The 18,101-nt window shown below is 51.3% G+C and overlaps 1 protein-coding gene across 3 annotated transcripts in view; it reads left to right on the top strand.

Annotated features, from left to right (window-relative positions):
• Window positions 1-16,500: 16,500 nt before the first annotated feature.
• The window catches only part of CERS4 (ceramide synthase 4), a 30,963-nt gene continuing 29,362 nt past the window's right edge, over window positions 16,501-18,101 (top strand). The window contains exon 1 of one of the 3 annotated variants that reach the window (XM_027584225.2): window positions 16,501-16,725. The gene's annotated coding sequence lies outside the window, so the exon portion shown is untranslated. Of the gene's footprint in view, window positions 16,726-16,870; window positions 17,359-18,101 lie in introns of those variants that run through there. The other 2 variants (XM_027584224.2, XM_027584226.2) reach the window with 2 other exon arrangements.

Raw genomic sequence — 18,101 nt, 5'->3', positions numbered from 1 at the left:
TGGAAAAAGTTCCAGGGGAACGAAAATTCTGCATTCCGTTCTGTGGCTAGCTGAGAGTGTTGGCCACTGCCAGGGCTGCCTCCCTTTCCCTCTGGGAAGCCAGAAACACACAGGCAGGGAGTTCACAGGAATTATTCTCTTTGGGAATTCAGCAGCCTCCCATGACTGGCTCAAGCTGTTGCCACCCCTTGAGTCGACTCTAGGTGAGAATAGTGCCTCTCTGGGGGCACTGATGGACCATGCAGGGGCTCCAACAGTCTTCAGAGTCGAGTGTCTAAGTTTGAATCGTGTGTCTAGCCCTTTATTAGCCTCATGACACTGGGCAACTTAGGGACCTCCGTGTTCTCATCTGTAAAATGGAAGAAATAATAGTACCTATTTCCAGTGTTGGTTGTGTAAATTAAAGATTTTTTTTTAATTTATTTTTTGACAGAGAGAGACACAGCGAGAGAGGGAACACAAGCAGGGGGAGTGGGAGAGGGAGAAGCAGGCTTCCCGCAGAGCAGGGAGCCCGATGCGGGGCTCGATCCCAGGACCCTGGGACCACGACCTGAGCCGAAGGCAGACCCTTAACGACTGAGCCACCCAGGCGCCCCATTTTTTTTTAAATATTTTATTTATTTATTTATTTATTCATGAGAGCCAGAGAGAGAGAGAGAGAGAGGCAGAGGGAGAAGCAGGCTCCCAAGGAGCAGGGAGCCCAATGCGGGACTCGATCCCAGGACCCTGGGATCATGACCTGAGCCGAAGGCAGACGCTTAACCATCTGAGCCACCCAGGCGCCCCTTGGTTGTGTAAATTAAACCATATAGTGGTGGGTAACCCTTAGCACAGCGTCCGGCATGATCCAGTGTGGACCCTGTAAACAGTGTAGAAATTAAAGCCAGAGAAATTGATAGCTGTCCTTAAATACCAGACTCTGAGTTAAAATATTGTGGGAGAGAGGTGGGGGCATTGACTGATCAACTCTAAAGTTCCCGAGAAGAAAGGGTGCCTGGCTGGCTCAGTCGGTAGAGCACGTGACTCTTGATCTCAGGGTTATGAGTTTGAGCCCCACTATTGGTATAGAAATTACTTAAAAATAAAATCTTTTAAAAAAAAGTTCCCAGGGCGCCTGGGTGGCTCAGTCTGTTGGGCGTCTGCCTTCGGCTCAGGTCGTGATCCCAGGGTCCTGGGACCTAGCCCAGCATCAGGCTCCCTGCTCAGCGGAGAGTCTGCCTTTCCCTCTCCCTCCTCCGCTCCCCCCTGCTTGTGCTCTCTCTCTCTCTCTCTCTCAAATAAATAAATAAAATCTTTTAATAAATAAATATATACATAAATTTTTTAAAAGTTCCCAAGAAGGATAAAGAGGTAAAGATAATTGAAGCAAAATGAAAAGGAGGAAGGAAGCCTTACCAGATATGAAAACACAACATACAGCGAGAACCATGAAAACAATGTTACTCTAGCAATAAGATTGGAGACCATATCCATGGACTAAAATCTTGCATGTGTGCGCACGTGTGTGTGAGTGTGAGTGTGTGTGTGTGTGTGTGTGTGTGATTTTTGCATAATGAAGGTGGTATCACAGATTAGTAAATGGTGATAAAACAATTAGTTAACTATTTGAGAGAAAAAAAATCCTTGTCTCATACTACATCAGAACCACTCTGGAATTGCATGTGGCTGTGCATGACCAAAAGAAAAAAAAGAGAGGAAAAAAAAAGGTTTTCCCTCCTAATCAAAAACAGCTTTCCAGAAGTCCTATCTTCCTTGTCCCTGTGCATCTCGTTGGCCACAAATGGGTCACATGGCCACCTCTAGCTATAAGGGAATCTAGGGGATATTTGTGTTTTAAACTGAGCAGATTGCTGTCCTGGACAAAATCAATGTTTTTTTAGTAATGAAGAAGGAAAAATAAATAGGCAAGCAGCTGAGCATCTTTGAAAAAATACCAGCAAACAACTTCCAGGCATGTGGTGGTCAGCCTCCAAGATGGCCCCCTGTGATCGAGCATCACCTCCTGCTATTTGAGTCCCTCCCATATTAGATCAGAGGTGGGGTGGCCTGTGTGATCAATGCGATTCTGTAGAAGGACAGTATGTGAGTTCCAAGGCTAGGTCCTAAAAGTCATGGTAGTTTCTGTCTTGGTCATTTGCAGGGCTAGGCAAATTTCTCCTGTAAAGGGCTAGATAGTAAATATTTTATGCATCATGAGCCATGTAATCGTTGTCACAAGGATTCGACCTGCTAATGCATTGCTCTTGCAAAGCAAAAGCAACTACGGGGGCAATGTGTAAACCAGGCAATGTGTTGCCAGTATGCCAACAGAAGTTTATAAAAACAGGCAATGGACCGATTTTGACCCACAGGCGGTACTTTGACCACCCCTGGTCTCTTGGATTGCTTGATCTGTTCAAGTAACAATGTGGAAAGGCCCATGTGATGTGGGGCTGAGACCTCCCTGCCAACAGCCAGCACCAATTTTGCCAGCCACGTGAGCGTGCCACCTTCAAAATGAGTCCAGTCCGGAGTGACATCAAACTTTAACATCCTGAGAGACGGCTCCTAAATTTCTGATCCGCAGAAAATTGGGAAGGTAATAAATGTTTGCTGCTCTTTTCAGCCACTATGTTTTGGGGTCATTAGTTATGCAACAATCACCGATAAATACAAGATGGTCTCAAGAATGAAATATCTAAAAATCGAACTACACGCTTCCGTGTGACTAGAAGAAAACAGAAGAGGGTAAGAGTAAATGGATTTCAAAGCTCTGAGAAGTGGGAGAAATGGGAAAGGAAAGTACTGGGTTGACTCTCTTTAAAACTTAAAGAGCTTTACATGAATCGATTCATACTGATATTCCAGCCAGGAGATGGAAAAGACCGTGAACAGAGAAATCACAAATCCCCTGGTGAAACAGGCAGACCAGCCGTGCTGACACATGAGCAAAACATATCCAACCCCTGAATTCTCACGGATACTTCTTGTTGGGGGGAAACGAGACATCTTGTTGTCTATTTTAATAGTCACTTTTTTTTTTTTTATTTACAGAATCTCGCTTTGGCTTGCTGCTTTCAGCATAAATTGCAGCCTTCTGGAGAGCATTTTGGCAACGTGTACCAAGAATCATAAAATGTTTGCCTCTTTCAAGCCAGTATTTCCACTTCTGAGAATTCACTCTGCAGAAATATGAGAAGGAGGCAAATATTTACCCATAACAATACTCGTGGTAGTATTATTTCAATACTCAGCTAGCCCAAAGCCTGAGGTACACAGTTAAGTCAGCTAGAGTACAATAACATGACAATGCACCCCTGAAACCAATATAACACTACATGGTAACCATACTGGAATTAAAATAAAAAGCTTAATTAAGAAATATAGGGGCACCTGGGTGGCTCGGTCAGTTAAGCGTCTGACACTTGATCTCAGCTTAGGTCTCGATCTCAGGGTGTGAGTTCAAGCCTCATGTTGGGCTCCATGCTGGACAGGGAGCATACTTAAAAAATAAATAAATAAAGGGGCACCTGGGTGGCTCAGTTAAGCGTCCGACTCTTGGTCTCAGTTCAAGTCATGATCTCAGGGTCGGGAGATCGAGCCCCACATAGGGCTCTGCTCTGAGTGCAGAGTCTGCTTGGGATTCTCTCTCCCTCTCCCCCTCCCCCCGCTTGCGCACTCCCTCTCTCTCTCTAAAATAAATAAATATTTTTAAAATAAATAAATAAGAATAAAAACAAAATTAAAAAATAACACGAAATCTTTCATGTGGTCATCAAAAATGTTTTGAACATTTTTAACAATACGGTAAGGTTTTTCTAACATTGCAGAAAGATTTTTCTTAACAATATGGAGAGTGTTTTCATATGATATTCTAAGAAAAAGCTGCACATGGATAGAACACAATTTTTGTCTGAACTTTTCTTTGTTTTAAAAATCCTGTTGCTGGGGCCCCCGCCTGGCTCAGTCGGAAAAGCACGTGACTCTTGATCTCAAGGTCATGAGTTCAAGCCCCACGCTGGGTGTAGAGATCATGTAAAAATAAAAAATCTTTACCAAAAAAAAAAATTCTGTTGCCTGTGGAGCAATAGGACTCTCATTCACTGCTGGTGGGGATGCAAAATGGTGCCACCACTTTGGAAGACAGTTTGGCGGTTTGTCCCAAAACTAAACATACCCTTACCATATGATCCAGCAAATGCGTTCTTTGGTATTTACCCAGAGGTGTTGAAATCTATGTCTGCAGAGAAACCTGCACACGAATGTTAATAACAGCCTTATTCATAATTGCCCAAACTTGGAGGCAACCAAGATGTCCATCAGTAGGTGGTTGGATAAATAAACTGTGGGACATCCAGACAATGGAATATTATTCGGCGCTAAAAAGAAACGAGCCATCCAGCCACAGAAAGACACTGAGGAATCTTAAATGCATATGACCAAGTGAAAGAAGCCAGTCCAAAAAGGCCATGCACTGTAGGACTCCAACTCTGTGACATTCTGGAAAAGGCAGAAATACCCGAGAGTAAAAACACCAGTGGTGCCAGGGGCTCGGGGGGAGGGAGTGATGAACAGACGGAGCACAGAGGATTTTTAAGGCAGTGAAATTATTCTGTGTGATAGTAAAATGGCAGATACTTTCATTATACATCTGTCCAAACTCACAGAATGTACACCACCAAGAGTGAACCCCAATGTCAACCATGGACTTTGGGTGATAATGATGTGTGCGCAGGTTCATTGACGGTGAGAAGGTGCCCTTCTGCCGTGTTGATAGTGGGACAGTCTATGCATATGGGTGCAGGAGGCATATGGAAATTCCCTGTACTTTCCACTCAATTTTGCTGTGAACCTAATAAATAAAGTCTATTAAAAAAAATCCTGTTATCCTTATGCTGAATGAAAGAAGCCAGTCTCAAAAGGCTACAAACTGTGTGTTTCCATTTATACAGCAGTCTTAGAAAAGGCCAAACTGTCGTGACTGAGAACAGGTCAGTGGTTGTGGGGAGGAGCTGAGGGAGACTATAAAGGGGTGGGGTGAGGGAATTTGGGGGTGAGGGAACTGTTCTGTGTCCTGATTATGGGGGTTACACGAATCTCTGCACAACTTAAAATTCACAGAGCTACATAACAAAGGGGAAAAGCAAATTTCCCTTTATGATAATGATCCTTTACCTTTTTTAATGCAAAAAAAGAAAATCCTGTGTCAGAGCTGCAGCCATCCTCAGCTGGCCCACAAGACCCTTTCCTGTCTTGTGCTCTGAATCAAGAGTTGGTATGTCTGGGCCTGCTGCAAGCTACCGAGGCTCAGAGGAGCTGCAACTCTTGATCTTGGGGTGGTGAGTTCAAGCCCCACAGTGGGTGTAGAGATGACTTAAATAAATAAATAAAATTTAAAAAAAGAAAAAGGCATAAGACTGCCTATCTTGCACATGATTTCCAAGGTCTGCAGCTGACCCAGGGGCCGTTTCTTGTGGAGCCCCCATATTGTCTGTGGAGCTGCGGGACAAATTCTGATGACTCTGCACTTCCCTCACCTGTGGCTCCTTCTAGGATCCCACCTCAGCAATGACCCCATCAGTCTACCCTGACAACTTAGCCCCAGAGATTGGGGTATCATTCTCCACCCCTGCCTCTCCCTCTCCTCCATGGAGTCACCTAGATCTATTGACCTTACTTCCTGAATGCCTCCCAAAACTTCTTCCAAAATATTTGCTGTAAACGTATCTGGCAAAGGACTTGTATCCAGCATATATAAAGAGTTTCTACAAATCAACAAGAAAAAGGCAGAAACCCCAAAGGAAAAATGACTATGTCACAAAAGGTCATCTCCGAATCGCCAATAAAATGGAACCATTTACTGCAGAGACAGCAGAAAAATGGACAGTGGATTTTGAGGGGAAAAAAATGACTTCTGAGAGGTGTCAAGGAGCCAGATATAAGGATTTTCTTGCAGTGATGTGAGACGTGAAAAGTTAGAAGCCACTGGAATGTCCATCAGTGAAGGAGTAGAGAAATGAAAAGGAGGGTGGTTCTGTGATGGAATATTATACAGGAGTGAAGAAGGAATGAATAGTTTCCCCCCTCATCTCTATCTGGACATAAATGTATCTCAAAAACATACTTGTGAGTGAAAAAAAAGTTGTGCAATGATAATACAGTGTGATACTATTTATATAAATCACATAAAACACAAGCAATAGCTCTAGATGTTGTTTATGGTTCTATCTCTTCCCAGGAAGGTAGATACAGATTGTGGAAGTGCCTTTCCCTGTGGAGAGTGCAGTGATTTTGTTCTGGGTACTTGTGTCTTTCATGTGTGTCTCCCTGCAGTGGCCAGAGAAATCAGGTTGTTGCAGATTGATGGCCAGTGGAGTCTGTTGGCCAGAGTGGAGTGTGACCTGATAGTCAACACAGCTAGGGGGCATCAGTGTGATGGAGGTGGCCAGAGGGACCAGAGGGACTAGAATGAAGATGGCCCTGATGCCACCACATGTCCAGCATATATAAGGAGCTCTTACAGACCAATAAGAGAAAGACAGAAACTTCAAAGGAAAAAATGGGCCTTTCACAAAAGGTGATCTCCAAACGGCCAATAGGTATAAATATGCTTGACATCATGAGTCATCAGGGAGATGCACATAAAACCAAAAAAGCCATGACATGCCACACTTACCAGAATGGCTAACGTGAGAAAAACAATACCAACTCATGTTTCCACACTGCTTTGGAAAACTCTTTGGCAAAATCCACAAAACTGAATAAACACCTATGCTATCACTCCTAGGAATAAAATCAATGGAAATGCATACTTGAGTTCATAACACTCCTGCTCATGATAACCCCAAACTGGAAAGCATCTAAATGCCCAACAAAAGGATAGGTCAATCAATTGTGGTAACTTCACAAAATGGAACACTGTACAACAGTGATTCTCCACGGGGGTGATTTTTACATCTGGCAACGTCTGGGGACATTTCTGGTGTCACAGCTTAGAGGGGTGTGCCCTCTTCATCTCGTGGGTAGAAGCCAGGGATGCTGCTCCACATTCTGCCGTGTGTGTGGCACCACCAAGAATTATTCAGCCCCAGATGTCAATGGTGGTTGAGAAACTCTGCTATACAATGACAACGAACACAGACTGCAACCTGGAATAACGTGGGTGAATCCAGCCTCATGCTGCCTGGCATAAAGAGAATGCCCTGCCTGCTTCCATTTATACAAAGTGCAGATGACAGGCAATGGATCGTAGGCTATTCAAAGTCAAGTTAGGGGTTACCCGGGTGGGCGTGACAGGAAGGAGACACAGCAGGGGCTTCGAGGGGCTGGCGATACTTTGTCCTAGATCTGTGTCCTGGCTATATGAACACCAGCATCTGTGACTTGTGTGTGTTTTTCTGAATATGTGCTTTATTTAAATAAAAGGTTCTAAAAGTTAAAAATCCTCTTCTATCCCTGTGCCCTGTTCAACTCTGCACTGGGCGACTGCTCTGACCTCTCCTCTCCCCAGCCCGCCTCCAGACAACAGCTAGGGGATCTCTAGGGCACACACGTGAGACTGTGTTCCTACCTGCTCTAAACCCTTCCATGGCTCCCTGTGGCCCCCAAGGTTAGATCCGAGTCTTTTTTTTTTTTTAAGATTTTATTTATTTATTTGACAGAGAGAGAAACACAGCGAGTGAGGGAACACAAGCAGGGGCAGAGGGAGAGGGAGAAGCAGGCTTCCCGCAGAGCGGGGAGCCCGATGCGGGGCTCCATCCCAGGACCTGGGACCATGACCTGAGCCGAAGGCAGACGCTTAACGACTGAGTCACCGAGGCGCCCCGGACTGAGCCACCCAGGCGCCCCTAGATCCAAGTCTTTATGGACTTTCCTGGTGCTGGTCCTACTTTGCAGTCTCACCTCTACCTACCCTCACAGCTCCTTGCACCATCAAATTAACCTTCAGCCCCAAACATGCTGCTTCAAACCTCCAGGCCTTGGCACCTGCTTTCCTCTCTGCCAGACTGCCTGGCTGGCATGACACACTCTTGCCCTCTGATGTTCAGCTCCTACGCACACTGGGTTTTGCAAAATACAAAGAGAAGGCTTTGAGTAATATGCAAAAGCTTCGGCTCACCCCGGGGTCCTTTCCTTCAGAGAAAGCCCCCACACCCTCTGAGCCACCCAGGGGACTCCAGGGCGGGGCGGGGGGGGACTGAGAAACCCCAGGTCTCTGCCCAAAGGTTGTACCGACCCCCATCCACCCACCCCGTGGGGGAGGACAAGGCAGGCACCCCAAAGGTTCAGAGCATAAACACCATCCCTCCTCTTTCCCAGCAGCCCCCACGACTCCAGCCCCCTACCAAGGGCTCTGCCTGTCCTACCCCGGTTTTCATTTCCCCTCCTCTCATTTCCAGAGGATTCCTCGCTGCCGCACAAGCCTGTAGCCATTTCAGAAGGGGGAGGGGGGCGGGGAAAGTTCCCGGGAGGTGGAGTCAGGTCAGCCCCGCCCCCAGCTCACAGCCCCTGCACTCCTGCAGACCTTGGGAGATTTCTCCCGCGCCCCCCCGCCTCAGCCCTGTCCTCACCAGCACAAACCCCAGGCAGGCTTTACGCAGGGCGGCTAGTGACTCGCTGGGCTCCGGTGCTCACACGCTATGTGACCTGGGGCCGGTGCCCTAAGGTCTCTGTGCCTCAGTTTCCTCGCCTGAGAAAGAAGGCAAGGGTGCCCACCTCACAGGGCCATGGGAGGATCAGATGAGTCATTTAAAATAACGTCTGGCACTGAAGCATCCCGTGACAGTTTTTTGCGGCTGTTGTTACTTTTAATAGGCAAGAAGCCGAGGACATGCCCTGCATTTGGGAAATGGTCAATAAATGCTGTTTTCCCCTCGCACTCCTTCTCTTGGATTGTTTCCATGCTGTTCTTGCCCCAGGATAGTCTAGAGGCCCTGAGTTCTAGCAACGCTGCCCGATGGTCTCTGCGGCCTGGGTGCAGGGGTGGCCCGTTCCACCAGCCCGAGGGGAGAGGCAGGACGAGCCCCGGCTGGTGGCCCCCTTGCACTTAACCTCTCCCCGTAGCCCCTCCGCTTGCCCTCACCCACGGGGACTGCCATCCACGGGGCCTCCTGCCATCCCACGCCTCTGCCGGGGCCGACACTAAGGACCCCACATCTCCAGCTCAGAGGGACACAGCGGGCTTCCAGTGCATGCCTCCCACGGACATCAGGACTTCTCCCCTGCAACTGGGCGCCGTCCCTCCAAGTCTGCTGTTGCCCCGTGCCCCCCACTCAGGGTCACCCACCTGACCACCCAGCCAGAGAGGGTCATCACGCGAGGCGAGGCGCAGTCCAGACCCACCCGTGAGACCTCCCTCCCCACTCCCTCTCCTTCCACCCCCCACCGCCTGTCCCATCAGCCTTCAGACACCCTCAGCTGGGAAACCAGCTTCCTTTCTCCCTAATCCCTCTTTGCACCTCCCACACCGCAGGCCCTGTGACCTTTCAGACTAAATCAGAGCATGACACTCTCCTACAAAAACCCAAATGTGGTTCATGAAGGGTGAGCCCTGGGCCCCCCAGGCTTGAATGGACAGTCTCTCTCATGCTGCCCCCTCTTAGGTCACACTGGACTTTTGTTTCAAGGGCCCCCCTTTCCCAGCCCCCTGCGTCTCTGCCCACCTGCCCCCTCAGCTGAGGGACGTTCTGTCCTTGGGAAGATCACCCTGACCTCCTGCCCACGTCCTGAACATCCTGTGCCCACCCAACCTCCCCCATCACATACCCAGCACATTGACCTGGAATTACCAAGGGGCCTCTTCATCAGCTTTGGCTCACTGGTCCCAGAGAAAAGCCCCTCCAATTAACACTGGCACCAAAAGGCCAAAGCAAGAAACAAAAGGGTTGATTGGAAGGAACTCTGTCTTTCGAAAACAGAGTACAAATTATGACAAGGAATTCATTCTGCTTTATAGTAAACAAGATGTGAGCTACAATTGAAACTACAGGCTAATTCTTCAAACAAAAAAGAAATTAATTCATTGGGAGGTTTTCGGAAGAGCATTTCCCCCCACCAAATTGTATTTAATAATTCACGTTCAATATTTCAGTAGGATTCTGAAGTCATTGGGGGAGAAAATAGACACACACACAGAGAGAGAAAACAAAACACAACTAAAAATGCTTGGAGGGTCTTGGGTTTTTTTATTTTGTTTTAAAGATTTTATTTATTTATTTGACAGAGAGAGACAGAGAGAGGGGGAACACAAGCAGGGGGAGTGGGAGAGGGAGAAGCAGGCTTCCCGCTGAGCAGGGAGCCCGACGCGGGGCTCGATCCCAGGACCCTGGGATCATGACCCAAGCCGAGGGCAGCTGCTTAACCAACTGAGACACCCAGGCACCCCGCTTGGAGGGTATTGTAGGTTGAATTATGTCTCTCAGAAAGATATGTTGAAGTTCTAACTCCCAGTACCTGGGAATGTGACTTTTATTTGGAAAAGGGATATCTTTGCAGATGCAATCAAATTAAGGTGAGGTCATCCTGGAGTAGAGTGGGCCCCTAATCCAGTGACCTCATAAGAGAAGTTTGGACACAGACACACAAAGAAGAGGAAGATGGTCATGTGCAGGGACTGGAATGACGTGTCTATAAGCCAAGCAATGCCAAGGATTTCAGGCAGCCGTGAAAGATAGAGGAGGTGGGAAAGAGTCTTCCCTGGAGCCGTCGGAAGGAGCCTGGTCCTGTGAACACCTTGATTTTGGACATGGAAATTTCAGAACTGTAAGAGAATAAATCATTGTTGTCCAAGCTGCCCAGTTTTGGGTACTTTGTTACGGCGGCCTCAGGAAACCAGACACAGGTCTGCATCTGACCCATTTGATGTTTGAGTCACTCTCCCTGGAACAGCCTGTCCTGCCTCCACCAATGGGCACTTTCTCTGTGTTATTTATTCCTTGGACTGACCACCAATTCCTCCTCTATCAATAACTCACCTGCGTTTTGGTCCCTGCCCACAGCCACTTTCTCCCACCACATGAAATCCCACCAGGTTCCAGATTGGTCATATCATTTTGCAATAGACTTGCATTGTGTTAACATCATTTTGGGGGAATGTTTATAACATCCCACAAACAGAGAACTGATCCCCCCTCCAAAAAAAAGTGTTCCATGGGTGCAGCTTGGTGCTGATATAACCCTGGAGACTGAAGTGGGGTCTGATTTCCTAAATCATCCACCTAGTAGTAAACAGTTTTCATGTTGTGACGACTCTAGCGTCCCTCCACACCCTATGACTACCCTCCTTGCAGATGTGACAGGCCTAGCAAGCTCCCAAATTGCACATTTAAAGGATGGATGATGCAGTGAATGCTGTTGGGACAACCAGGAGAATAAAAGTCAGATCCCTACCTCACACCTTACCTCAATATAAATTCCTGATGGATCAAAGTTTTACACGTGAGAAATAAAATCATAAAAGTACAAGGGAAAAAACATGTGGGGGCCTTTTAAAAATAGTAACTTGAGAATAGGTGAGGTCTTTCTAAGAAAAATAATTAAACAAAAAAGCTGTAAAAGAAAAAGGTGAGTCCAGCTTCCTAAAAATACAAATAGACGCATGGGGAGAAAACATTATAAACAAGGTAAAAATATAACAAATTGGGGGGTGGGGAGGATATTGCAGCTTGTATCAGAGAATAAGAAGTAATTTCCTTAATATTAAAAAGAGCTTTGGGACACCTGGCTGGCTCCATCGGAAGAGAATGTGACTCTTGATCTCGGGGTCCTGAATTCAAGCCCCAAGTTGGGTTTAGAGATTACTAAAAATAAATAAATAAGTTTTAAAAAATGGTTACTATGGTAATTTTATGTTATTATCTCTTCTACCTCAATTTTTAAACAAGGACAATATGTAAAATGCAAGTGTTTGTTTAAAAAAGGGAAAGAGGGGCGCCTGGGTGGCTCAGTAGTTAAGCATCTGCCTTCGGCTCAAGTCATGATCCCAGGGTCCTGGGATCGAGCCCCACATCGGGCTCCCTGCTCCGCAAGAAGCCTGCTTCTCCCTCCCCCTCACCCCCCCTGCTTGTGTTCCCTCTCTCGCTCTGTCAAATACATAAATAAAATCTTTTTTAAAAATAAAATAAATAAAAAATTAAAAAAGGAAAGAAAATGGGGCACCTGGCCGGCTCAGTCAGTGGAGCCTACAACTTTTGATCACGGGGTTGTGGGTTTGAGCCCCACGTTGGGGGTAGAGATTACTTGAAAAAATAAAATCTTTAAAAAAAATTAAAAATGTAAAAAAAGGAAAGAAAAGAAAAAGAAGGTGTACATTTATACACAAAAACTAATTTCAGGAAGCTAAGCCAATTTATTGAGCCTCTAGGGGCAGAGCTGGGGGCCTGGGACATAGACAGGGTAAAGGAGGACTCTTTGCCCCAGCAAACCCTTTGCAGCTTTTGAATGTTATGTGTTAACTGTTCCAAAGGAAAAACATTTCAATGCAAATCAGAGATTTTCATCTCTTATTTTTTTTTTAAGATTTTATTTATTTATTTGACAGAGAGAGACACAGCGAGAGAGGGAACAGAAGCAGCAGGAGTGGGAGAGGGAGAAGCAGGCTTCCCGCGGAGCAGGGAGCCCAAGGGGGGGGGGGGCTCAATCCTAGGACCCTGGGATCATGACCTGAGCCGAAGGCAGACGCTTAACAACTGAGCCCCTCAGGCGCCCCTTCATCTCCTATTTTAAAAAGCCTTATAAAATAGGACTCGGGGCACCTGGGGGGCTCAGTGGGTTAAGCGTCTGCCTTTGGCTCAGGTCATGATCTCAGGGGTGGGTGGGCTCCCTGCTCAGTAGGGAGTCTACTTCTCCCTCTGCCTCTGCCCCTCCCCCACCACTCCTGCTCTCTCTTGCTCGCTCCCTCTTGTTCTCTCTCTCAAATAAATAAAATCTCAAAAAAAATAATAAAATAAAATAAAATAGGACTCAATTTCCTCCTAATCAAATCTAGGAGAGGCGATGGTATCTTGAATAGGCAGATGTTGACATGGGTCTCCTGGTCTTGCTGTGTCACTGAGGGCAGGTCACCTCACCTCCCACTAGGATGACCAACCACCACAGTTTGCTCAGGACCGTCCGGGTGCTAGCACTGGGAACCCTGTGTCCCAGGCACATTGGATGGCTGGTCACAGTACCTCCAGGCCCAGGATGTTTTCTCTGCTGGATTGTACAGACCTCACAGGCATGCAGGCAGAGATTAGGAGAAATGAGGGCTTCCCGGATGCCCTGTGCACGTCAGGGGGAAAGGCAGGAATCAATGACCCGGGACATCCTATGCCCAAGAAGGTAGGGACGGATGCACAGTAGGTGTGGGGGCCCTTTCCCGTCACCCCCAGGGGGCCAGGCCAGCCCTGGGGATAGGGGAGTATGGCCATCAAGAGTGAGGGGTGTGAGGGGGGCGCCTGGGTGGCTCAGTCGTTGGGCGTCTGCCTTCGGCTCAGGTCATGATCCCAGCGTCCTGGGATCGAGTCCCACATCAGGCTCCCTGCTCCGTGGGAAGCCTGCTTCTCCCTCTCCCACTCCCCCTGCTTGTGTTCCTGCTCTTGCTGTCTCTGCCTGTCAAATAAATAAAGTCTTAAAAAAAAAAAAAAAAGAGTGAGGGGTGTGAGTCTACCAGGGCTGAGGGAAGGTGAGGACCCTCTGTGTCCCCACCCGGATGTCTCCAACCCAGCAAAGGGAAAGAAAGTGGGGGGCTGGCAGAGGATAAGAGGTCAGAAGGAGCTGAGTTCAAAGCTGCCTCCTCTCTGGCTGTGTGACCTTGGGCGGCGAACTGCACCACTCTGGGCTTGTGTCCTCATCTGCGAAATGGGAATTTTAAATGCACTTGCTTCACAGACAGGGCCGGATATGTTCACCTCCGTAAAGCTCCCAGCGTGGGTGCCTGGCACCAACCAGGTCATGCTGTTCCCTGCCCGGCTGCTGGGAACCTCAGGCTGGTGGGCGCGCAGCATCAGTGCAAGTGGGTTAGCCCGCTGCCCTGGGGAGCTGGGAGGGCCCTTGGGGGAGGCAGCAGCAGGACTGGAAGACGGCCGCGCAGCTCCAGGGAGAAAAGCTCAGCCTCCTCCCTCCCATCCCCCCACCCCTGCAGGCAGCCAGAGAAGCTGAGGCTGTGTGTGTCCATGCTCAGACACCCCAGAAACACAGACACACGGACACACGAACACTCACAAAGAAACACAGAAACACACAGAGACCCAGACCTGGAGACAGGTCAACAACAAACTTCATTCCTCACCTTGCCTCTCCCCCTTCTCTCCACCCTTCAAGAACATCTGTGAGACACTGTGTACCCGGCCCCGTTTCTGGCATTAGGGTCACCAGGGGATCAAAACGGAAGCCCCCAACCTTGAGGGGTGAACATTTTCCCAGGGAGGCCATCAGGCACAGGATAGAAAAATCAAGAGGGAGGAGGGCTGAGGAGAGAGAGCTGGGGAAGGGGAAGGCAGGGGGGTGGTGGGATGGGTCACACAGGGTGAACCTTTCATTAAAAACCCAAGGGATGGAGGGAGGGGGCTTCCAGGCAGAAAGAACAGCTAGCACAAAGTCTTCTCCATGCCCCACCCCACCTGTCCCAAACTTCCCCAGCTTTGGGCCTCCTTGGGGTCCCCACTGCCCCTCCACAGACACCCCACACTGGGCTTGCCAACTCACCACTCCCGCCAACCAGGTCCTGGCCTCCCTTGATGCCCAGAGCCCTGGCCACTTTACCACTAAATCCCTCCAGAGTCCCTCCCTTCACTTCTGTCTGCACCCCCCCCAATCAGGCCCCAGAAGCACCCACTGCAGAGTCTAATTTTAAGTCTGACTGTGCCTCTCACGGGAGAGCCCTGGAGGGCCTTTGGTGGCCGGCCCCACATGGCTGTCCTCTCTTCTTCACTCACCTCTGGACCTTAACTCGGCTTACTGCCCCCATCCATTCACCTCGCAGGTTCAGAGGTCACCTCCCCCAGGAAGCCTGTCCTGAATACTCCATACTCATCCATGGGGTGGGGGCAGAAGAAGGAGGGCATAAGGTAGCTATGCAGCAGCCCGACTGGAGAAAGTTCAGCCTGCATCTCTTCCTGCCGGCTGACCCCTTCCCTCCAGCCACCCCACCTCCAGCCTGAAGTCTCTCTCTGACCCTGGCCCACCCACATCCTTTCAGGGGCCTCTCCCTCCTCCTCTCCAGGGATCTGCTGGGCTTCTCCCCTGGGGCCTGGACTCCCCCATTCCACGATGTCTCCCTTTACTACTAATACAAATGGCTGCCAGGCTCTGAGCACCCACAGGTGCAAGGCAACCTCACCCCATAGCTCAGAGCCGCTACACGGGCTTTATGGTCTCTCCTTTCCCCGATGCACAAAGGAGCTCTTGGGGGTAGAGGTGTGGGGCGCTCTGCAGAGGGCCCTGAGGGCTGAGGGATGCACACATTTGAAAAAGGGAAACATAGTCTGGTGGAGGAAATAGCAGGTGCAAAGACCTGAAGCTGGGTTGGGAGGCACGGGTTCTCTATCCCATGTGTGGAAATCAAATCTCAGCCATGTGAAGCAACTTGCTTAGGGCCCCACAGCCAAGAAGGCGGGGCCTGCCCCCACCTAGCCCTGGATCTGCTTCAAGGAGAGGCTTATAGCCCAAAAATGAAGCCACTTTTCCAGATGAGGAGAGGGTTGGCTAGCTGCTCTGGAACCCCCTTCCTTTCAGCTGGGAGCAGCTGGACCGTGAGCCCCCCCAGGTGGGGCACAGATGCTCACACACTACCTCTGCCTCATCCAGGGTTGTCTTTCATTCAAGGCTTGCCCAGGCTCCCCGCTCCGGCGCGCTGCTGATCCTGGGTCACTTTCGCTTCCATCTGGCAAGAGAGGGCCCGGGACTGCACCACCACCCACGCCGGCCTATCTCCACAGCTCTGCCTCCTGACCCCTGCACACCACCAAATCGAAGCCTCTGCCTGGTTGGCTGACCTCCACTACCCCCCAATCTCCCAACTGGGCAGTTGGGTCCTGCGCGCGCTTCGGCCTCACCAACCACGAATTGGGCGGCTTGGTCTGCGAGCTGGGATAAGTAAGTCCCCAGGCTTGGGGAACCCGAGATGGCCTCTGAGGCCTGAGACAGAGTCCGGGCCTCCCCCAGCAACGCCCCGCCATAAGTTCCAGCGGATCAGGGTGCCCGCGGTGTGAATGCAGATGCGCGGGTCAGAGCCAGGCCAGAAGAGGGGACCCGGGAGGGGATCCGGCGGACGTGCAGCGAACAGAACAGAACAAAACCGTGGGCCAGATTGAGCGCGGCGGTGCTGGGTTCAAAGGCGAAAGATAAGGCGCAAGCAAAAGACCTGAGGCTGGATCTCGGCCAAGCGCGCCTCCGGGCCGGCCTGCCGGGCCGGCGGGAGGTGGAGGCGGGGGGAGCGGGGGGAGGGGCCCGGGGGGCGGGTCTGGGGCGGAGCTAGGCCCGGCCGGCGGCGCGGGGGCGGGGGTCCCGGAAGCTGTCCAATTCGCGGAGAGGGCCGAGCCCCGCCAGGACCCCGAGCCCCGCCAGGACCCCGCGCCCCGCCGGGCCCCGCCCCGGCTCCGCCCCTCCAGGCCCCGCCCCGTTCCCTCCACCCCAGCCTACTCCCCGGGCCCCACGGCAGAGGCGGCGCTGGGAGCAGAGTCCGGCGGCCGCGTGCTAGTTGCGCGTGCTCCTTGCTCTCCGCCTCTGCCGCCCACCCCCGGTGCGCCCCGCCGCCTGCGCCCCCAGGTAAGCGAGCGCCCCCGCGCCCGAACGCCACCCTCGCGGCGAGCCCCGGCCCCACCTCCGCGGCCATGGCGGCCCCGGCCCCCCTCACCCAGCCCGGGGCGGCCTCTCGGGGCTTCCCATCCGGTCCCAGGCCCCGGGCCGCCGCCCCGAGAGAGCCCTGCTCCCCCGAGCGCCGGGGACGCGGCTGCGAAACGGACAGGAGGGAGTGGGGGCGAGCCTGGCGCGGCGACGCGGGGGAGTCCGGGTGCGTGAATGCGAGGAGCGCGACGCGAGTGTGGGTCAGACGCCAAGGAAACCGTACGGAGTGCCCGCGCTGGGGACGCGGCGCGGCTGCGTAGACGGTTAGCCACCGTGTAAACAGGCTCCGATCACTCCAGCCCGCGCTAAGTGCGGGGAGGACACCACCTCGGGGAGATGGAGTAAGGGTCAGGGAGCGCTTCTCAGAGAAGGTGTCATCTGGGCCTGAGTGGACCAGCCCGCGAGGGCTTTTGAGGCCCAGCAAGCAGCGAGATTTTGACGCAGGGCCCAGCCTGGTGTGTCTGCAGGGCAGAAAAGAGGCCAGCGTGGCTGAAGCGCCGGGAGGAAGGCTCGGAGGTGGGGAGAGCTTGGCCCGCGCCTCGAAGATGGCGGGGAGTGAGTGGATTCCATTCTCAAGTCTGGGGGGGGGTGGCACGGGAGGCTTAAGAGCAAAGTGAGTAACCCGGTCTTGTTGTGTCTTAGGAAGATCCCCTGCTGTGGGCAGGAGGGATGGGAGGAAACCCGGGGAGGAGGCTGCTGGCTTGGCCCCCCACCGGAAGGGGTGGTGGAAAGGGGGTGACGCGGGGAGGGGGTGTGCATTCTGGCAGAAGAACATCCTCTGCGTTCCCTGCCTGCTCAGAAGTGGGGCGTAAAGGAACCTGCGCGGAGGAGATTTCTGGCGCTGGCAGCTGGGAGTATGCAGGGGCCTTTGCTTGCTGGGATGGGGAAACTGAGGGAGAAGCAGGTGGGGTGGGGCTGTCGTGGCTGAGTCTGACTTGCAAAACCTGTGAAATGCCACCTGATGGGGGAGGCTCCTGGAGACCCACTCTACACCCAGGCCAGGTCTCCAGCCGTTGAATGCAGGGGCCAAGCTGTCCCCAGTCCAGTGACCTGGATCTCTTTTAGGGAGGCTGCCCGAGAAAGACATTCTGGAGTATGGGGTTGCCTTAGAAGCTCCCAGGGTTCCCAGTCTCGACTCAGGCCCCTTCCAAGAGCAGCTGCTGTGAATAAACATGGCTGGGGTGTGGGTGCCAGGAGACTCAGCGCACCTGGGTCCCCACAGGCCAAGCCAGGACCTTTCTTGCCTGCTTTCCCAGCTCACCTACTCCCAATGGAGGTGTCTTGAGAGGGGAGGGAAG

The sequence above is a fragment of the Zalophus californianus genome, chromosome 1 (genome assembly GCF_009762305.2).
Source record: "Zalophus californianus isolate mZalCal1 chromosome 1, mZalCal1.pri.v2, whole genome shotgun sequence".
Classification (NCBI taxonomy): domain Eukaryota; kingdom Metazoa; phylum Chordata; class Mammalia; order Carnivora; family Otariidae; genus Zalophus; species Zalophus californianus.
This window is presented reverse-complemented; position numbering and strand designations above follow the sequence as displayed.